This window comes from Galeopterus variegatus, unplaced genomic scaffold, assembly GCF_000696425.1.
Source record: "Galeopterus variegatus unplaced genomic scaffold, G_variegatus-3.0.2 Scaffold3214, whole genome shotgun sequence".
NCBI classification, from domain to species: Eukaryota; Metazoa; Chordata; class Mammalia; order Dermoptera; family Cynocephalidae; genus Galeopterus; species Galeopterus variegatus.
Window position 1 is genome coordinate 213,251 of NW_007729325.1, and position 7,603 is coordinate 220,853.

General features: G+C 40.3%; 1 pseudogene; it reads left to right on the plus strand.

Annotated features, from left to right (window-relative positions):
• Nucleotides 1-1,922: 1,922 nt before the first annotated feature.
• LOC103600074 lies at nucleotides 1,923-2,559 on the plus strand (annotated as a pseudogene).
• Nucleotides 2,560-7,603: the final 5,044 nt, after the last annotated feature.

Sequence of the window (7,603 nt, forward strand, 5' to 3'; positions counted from 1 at the left end):
ATGTTCACAGCTCCAGGTAAAAGATGTTCATTGGTCTAAGCTCACCATGAAAATTTGTTTCTCACCTTTCTAGCTTCCCCTGCAGTGCACAGTAGCCATGCAGCCCAGTTCCAGCTCAGGAGACCAAATGGGAAATCCACTGGAAAAGGTTTTCCTTCTCTGGTAAAAAGAGACCTGCATGGCTGGCATCATACCTTCCTCCTGTCCTTGCCTTAAACGGGCCTGCATGACTGGGGGCTACACTCTGAACTGACATCATAAATGCATCAAGAACTAACATCACAGATCCACCAATGCCATAAATTTGTGGGCTGATGTTGGACATGCATGAAGAGTGCATGCCCCATCTAAAAGCATTGAAAGACAATTTTTTATTAAACACTGAAATGACAAAATAAAGGCCTCAGTGGACCCAAGGCCACCCAGTTCATGGAATTTGAAAGGCCCATTAATTTAACACTAACCCTTAATTTTTTGTCATTATCAAATACAGAACAACATGTTTTCTCTCATACTTTCTTAATGTGCTTCCTTTAAATCAGTATAACATACTGGCTAAGTGTTCAGGCTTTGGATTCAGATGGCCTGGATTCAAATCCCAGCTCTGGTACTTGCTGTGTGACCTTGAGTGATACTAAACTCCTATCTGTTTTTTTCATTACTAAAATGGAGATAATAAGAGTATATACTTCTGAGGATGGTGATAAGGGGGAAATGACACAGCAATATAAAGTACTGTACTTAGTACAGTGCTTGGCTCATAATGCTTAATAAATATAAGTTTTTATTTTTCTCACCTCCAGATGTCATCCGTACTTCAAGCAGTGAAATAATCCATAGTCTGTGAGGGGAACCTTGCTTGCTATGTGTGCAAGCTGCTTTATGTTCAGGGCCTCCTGGTGAGTAAACTAAAGAATAATTAAGGTTGCCTGACAGCCTTTGGACTGCTCGGGTTTTCATCAGGGTTAAAATAACATCATGGCTAAGTTGTTTCAAGTAAAGGATTAGAGTCATCGACTAAAAGTCAAGGGCGGGCTGAGAGAGAACACTCAAAGAGTGGGGTGTGTGCCTTCTCCTGTCCCTGTGAACTCTTACAGTTTGTGTGATCTGGGGCCTCACTCCAGAGAAGATGATAAAGAGACAGAGCCAAGCGATATCCACAGATGAGAATCCTAACAGCAGCAGCGGACGAGCCTTCCCTCCATTCATTTTCCCCATACTTCTCCAAAATGGATTATTAACCTTGCAAGGAGAAGGCCCACATTTTTCTCCTTCCACATGTCTGCTCATGTGATTCTCTTCCCTAAAAAAACTCATCAGCCTGTCAAAACCCCATTCATTTCTCAGAGTCAAGCATAAATGCCTCTTCTTTCAAAATAGCATCTCTAGCTTTCCCCCTCGATTGGTCTCCCTGACTTTTCTGAACCCTTGTTGAACTTCATTCATTCCAAAAACATTTTTAGAGCACCTGCTACGGCCTTGGAATTATTCTATGTGCTAAGGGGACAAGATCTTAACTCTTTGGAAATGGTTTAATGGCTATAATAAGTTGAATTTATTTGTACTTTTTCTTCTTCCCCAACAGGATGTACACTGGCTTACAATAAGAGATATGCACCACGTAATAGAATAGTAAAAGTTCAGACCCATGAGGTAGAAAAAATGAAATATGCTAACCAGTAAATACATAGTTCAGCATCAAATTTAGCTCTAACCTTCTTAAGGATCAAGGGCAAAAGGGGAATACAATGTTCTCATCAATAGAGAAGAGGATGTATACCAGCTCCTCAGGACAAATAAGACTTATTCCTCACCCTAAAGTATATACTTTCTCACTTGGGATATTACAGAGATTTAAAATAATTACATTTCAATGTCAAAGCTTCTAAAACAGCTTTCTTTTAGGCACTGAAGCCCCAGCCATGAGTACAATCAGGTTTCAAAGGAAACTCACCTCCAGGGTCCTCCCCTGTAGCAAAAAGAAGGTCTGGTTGGACCCCAAGGAAACCCATGAAATTGCCAAGCTAAATCCTGCCAGCAGATCTGGAAAATGATCAAAGATAAGCTGATGGTTCACAAGCCTATGACTGTGCATACCCAGGCTCAATGCCAGAAAAACACCTTGGCCCAGCAGAAGGTCAGGCATGTGGGCATAAGTAAGCAAAAGAGTACAGCCAATGCTCCAATGTCCTAAAATGGAACCTAGATGAGGAGGATGAGGATTCTGGACCAGCTGCTCAGAAGGTACTGTGAATCTCAGAAGACTGACCACCACTGTATCACAGCCTGAACCGAAGATGAGGGGGAATGTATTCAAAACGAGCAGATTCTCATGGAACACAGCCACATGCTGAAGACAGACAAGGCCCACAAGAAGCTGCTGGCTGACCAGGCTGAAGCCCACAGGTCTGAGGCCAAAGAAGTATGCAAGAACCGTGAAAAGGATCTCCAGGCCAAGAAGAGAGTGTCAAGGCTTTGTCCAAGGAAGAAGCAACCAAGAAACAAAGCTCCCCCCACTTGCCTCTACATAGTGGCTTCAGCTATTATATAGATCAATAATTCAATAAAACATCCAATTATTCAATAGTGTACATTACATTGCCATTAGTAAACAATTTTTTTGCCCGCCAAAACAAAAAACTGTTAAATCAGAGGCAGGTCCAATATGCCATGGGATACAAACTAGTTCACTAAATTTCAAACTCCTTAAATGTAAGTACTATATTTGTTAATAACAACAAAGACAATAATGCTATATACCAGAACACCATCCTAGAAATCTTTTCCCAAAACAGTATGCAAGGACTTAAATGATTGTCAATCATAGTACAACAAAACACACACCCTACAGAGATGAAGTGTGATATTTGAGTCCAATAATAAAGGTATACTCATTTTTATATGTCCCTATACTGGACATTACACTGTCATTAATAAGAAGTTCTCTCCCACTTAAACTGGGTCTGATGTGAGTTCAGCCAAGGGAAAAGAGCTTGCCTTCTCTGTTTGGTCAGAAGATGGTACCCTCAGGGTGGTCGGGGCCTAAAGGCACAGCACTGGGGATGTTGCCATCCACAGTTTTAATTTCTTTCAAGAACATTAGTCCCACTTTCTTTTTTTTTTTTCCTTTTTTTGTCTTTTTTACTGACCGGTAACGGGATCGCAACCCTCGGTGTCGTTCCTGTACCGGGGACCAGCAACGGGATCGCAACCCTCGGTGTTGTGCCCGCACCGCGCTCAGCCAGTGAGTGGGAACCGGTCTCCACATGGGATCCGAACCCTCAGCGGGAGCACCGCCGTGCTCCCAAGCGGCGCACTCTCCAGTGCGCCACCGGGCCGGCCCATTAGTCCCACTCTTTCAATGACACACTTTTATCCGAGTGTCTCCCCATCATCTTAACCTTAATCTGAAATCAAATTCATCACTGCTGTCCACAAAACAATGACTTCTGTCTTCCCTATTTCTCTTAATGGCAACATCTTTCTCCCAGGCAATTGGGCTTGAAAACTTGGAGTCGTCAGTCTCTTGTTCCTCTCCCTCGACTCCAAAATTCAATCAGCAATCACATATCTCTTTTCCTTTTATATTTTGAGTTTCTTTCTTCTTTATTTCCAACAGTAATATTCAGGTCCATGTTATCCTAAGCCCATATTTATGTAATAGCTTAGAGTCACCTTTCTAAAATACAACACTGTCACATTCCTGTTCAGAAACTTCCAGTGGGTGCTTATAACCCACTAAATATAGGCTGAACTTCAGAGCCTGGAATCTGTCTATGCTTTAGCATGGTCTATCCTGACAGCTTATTCCCTATCAACCTCTTATTTTCTGCACCTTCATACTGCTCTACCCATAGTCCCTGTATTCACTCTCAGTGTTCCACAATGACAGACTGCTCTCCTTACCTCTTCCTATTAATTCAAATTCAACTCTTGAAGGCTTAGGTACAGTCCTGCCTCCTAAGCAAAGTTTTCTTAGACTTCTCCACCCTTTGCTTACCTCACAGTACTTACTGTCATCTACCTGAATCATTTAACAACTATTTGTGTACAGCTTTGTGATATCACTAATTTTGTCTTATGGAATTTTTCATATTTACTTCAATGATATACATGTGATACACATGAACATAAATCTTACCTTTCCAACTAAAGTGTAAGTTCTTTATACTTATTTTTTGTCCTCACACCTTGTAGGCACTTAAATATATCACAGAATTTGAGAGGAAAATCTTCAATGTCATCTACTCCTAACCTTCACCCAGGATGGGAATCCCTGTGACATTCCTCACAGCCCATCCTCCAGCTTTGCCAAACATGCTAATGATACTTAGCTACATCACAAGACAGCCTGTTCTACTGCTGAGCACTAGTTGATAGAAATGTTTTCATCAATTTCAAAAATACAGCTAACTGAAAATGCAAAGTACCAAACAATTTGTTCAATATGTTTCCTCATATGAATGTATATGCACAGAATATCTCAGGAAGAATCTACAAGAAACTGGGGTTAATCTCTGGTTAGGGTGCTTGAGTGACTTGGAGACGGGTAGGAAAAGACCTAATTTTCACTCTTTGGTACAATTAATAATAAAGTAAAATATGTTTTAAGTTCTTTCCTGTTATATGCTTAAATCTTCCTCTGTGAAACTTTTATCCTGATCCTTTTTCTGATCTCTAGAGCTGCCCAGCATAACTCAGATTATGCTGACTGATTAACTGATTGACATTTTAATGAGCTGTTTCTAAGAATAATATAAATATGTACATACAACTGAGGTTTATTAAAGCCCTCAAAAGTAAAATATTCTTTTAAATGAGTTAAAAATTTGTTCCAACATGATTTAATATGCTTAAACAATCCTTTCCTTTCTTTTTTCTTTTTTACAGATAAACAATTTCCAAATCAGCTGTCTTAATTGCCTTAATTAAATTTTTTCCATGGGACTTACATCCTATTTTCATTCCTACTGGCATAAGACACTTGTTGCCTAAGGTATTATGGTGTTATCTTGTATACTACATGAGAAGCTTTGTGATGTTTTTGACACCTGTGGTACCCTCTTCTTTTTTTTTTTTTTTCTTTTAAAGATGACCAGTAAGGGGATCTTAACCCTTGACTTGGTGTTGTCAGCACCACGCTCTCCCAAGTGAGCCATGGGGCCCTCTTCTTATATAAAGCCTAAGCCATGCTTAGTAGCTTTAAGGATGTATAAACAATTTTCAGAATTATGCATAATCCCCAAATTACAAAACAGCCTTGGGAAGAAGGTTCATTCCTCAATATTATGAAAAATTTATAGAACGAATAAAGATGTCTTCCCTAACCATTATAAATAGGCATTTATGTTGGGAATCAAATAACCTATGCCCTAATCCTGGTTCTTTAAGTATTTCTGTGCCCCTAATTTCTTCTCCATAAGAAAAACAGGCATGGGTATTACACTCTTTTTGAGAGCCCTTCCCAATATAGCTTTCTGTCTATCTGTAACATCTCTCTCTCTCTCTCTCTCTCTCTCTCTCTCTCTCTCTCTTTTTCTTTTTGGTGGCTGGCTGGTATAGGGATCAATCCCTGGACCTTTGTGTTATCAGCACCACACCCTAACCAACTGAGCTAATCAGCCAGCCCTGTCTATGACATCTTCATCCCAGTGGGTACTCTGGCATTACAGTTATTTATTTACAGGATTTATGACCACTGACCTAATAAAAAGCATCCCCTTTCCTGTATGGGTAGGGCAAGGCTTCCTTAATGTTGAAATCATTGCTAGCTGCAGGCATTCCCCTTGTCATTTATCAACAATGAACAACTTGTACAGAGAACTTCACAAGTCTATTTGTGTTTTCAGACATGACCAATCTCCCCATCGGAACTATAAGGTATTGATATCATGAAACTTGTCCCTAAACTTGACTCCATGTAGAGGTATAGGGGACTCTAAGCAATAATAACTACAATCACCAGCAACAGGGTACACTGTAATTGGTAATTGGCTCTGACAGGCCCATTAATAAAGCTCAACTCAATTCCATAAGCACTTCTTTAGTGTCTACTAGGCACAGGGAATGTGCCAGGGGCTGGGGGAAACACTTCACCCTTTCCCACCCAGTATAAAGGGAGGAAACAGGAAAGGCCTCCCATGAGTGAAAGGGCTGCTTCAGATTACACTGTGCTCATCAAGCACCTGACTGTCCCTAACAATTCTACCATGACGACTAGATTCCAATCTTGCATCTGGAAACTGTCCTGTAATTCATACCCTTTAGTTGTAGTTCTCAATAAAATAACAACCAACTGAATCATGGGGCAAAACCCCTGAAGTCCAGGTTGCCAATATGATCCTCTTATGATGTATTTGCCTATTTGCACTAAGAATACCTGGAAATAAGCTCACTTCACCCTTCTATTGTGCCTCAGTTTCTCAGTTTGTATGGAGAGTCATGATTTCCACGTTCAACTTTTTACCTATTATGCTCGGGGAGCCATGTCCACTTTTACAGACACAGTATTATTCTGGCCTCCTGGCAAAAAAAAAAAAAAACAAAAAACCATGGGGGAGAGGGGGTTTGTCTTAAATCTCTTTATCATTTTTACTATTCCCAAAGGGCAGAAAGCAGTACAAAAAACTTTCTGCTAATACCCTCCCTTATCGCCTTTATGATTGGATGGGATCATAAGGCAATTGTGCCAGTGCATCTTACATCATTTCTTGTACCAACCAGTTTTTACTGAGCCCCTCAATCTGTGCTGGGATCTGAAGAATCCAAAAGCAGTGAACACACTGTTCCTACTCTCTGGATCCTCATGATTTAATGGAGAGGTGGGGTTTACCCCTAAACCCAACTGAGAACAGCTAAGTGCCAAATTATTTGATAATAACAATAAGAGAAGAAATCAACCGCACAATCTTAGAACTGTAAGAAATCTAGGGGACATCCAACCCAACCTTTCCCCAAAAGTAGAAATCTTCTAACATCCTTGTAAGGGTCATTAACCTTCTTATTTAATATAGAACTCACATGTCACAAAGCAGTCCATTTAATTTTCTTGAAATCTGTTATTGCTAGAACATTTTAATCCCGATTTGAACCAAAACTCTCACCTATTGTTCTATACAGCAGTAATTTTTAAAACCTTATTTTTTTAAGCAGTGCAATGTGTCTTTAAAAGAAACATTAGGCACAAACCCAATATAAAAAGGAGTTAAGTTAAAAGTGGAACTCTTCTGTTGACAGCTGCAGGGGGCACTCAGCATGTCCACTAGTTCCCAATTCTTCTCTACCCCCCTGCAGCCCAAGGCAAACCACAAAATCCCTGCAGCTCTGCAAAGCACAATTTGAAAACCACTGCTTAAAAGGTAATTAGAGTAAATCTAATGCCAGCTGCACATGTCAGTCCTTGAAGATAGCTATCTTGTCTCTCTCTAAATCTTTTCTGGACTAAACTTGCCCATTTCAAATGATCTATTCCCTTCATGACATTTTCCCTTCATATCTCCCCCATCGTAATCATTCTCCTCCTAAAAATGTCGACACCATATTTGAACACAATTCTTTAGATACTGTGGCCAGCTGAGGACACAGCCTCTCTTTCTATCTGGAC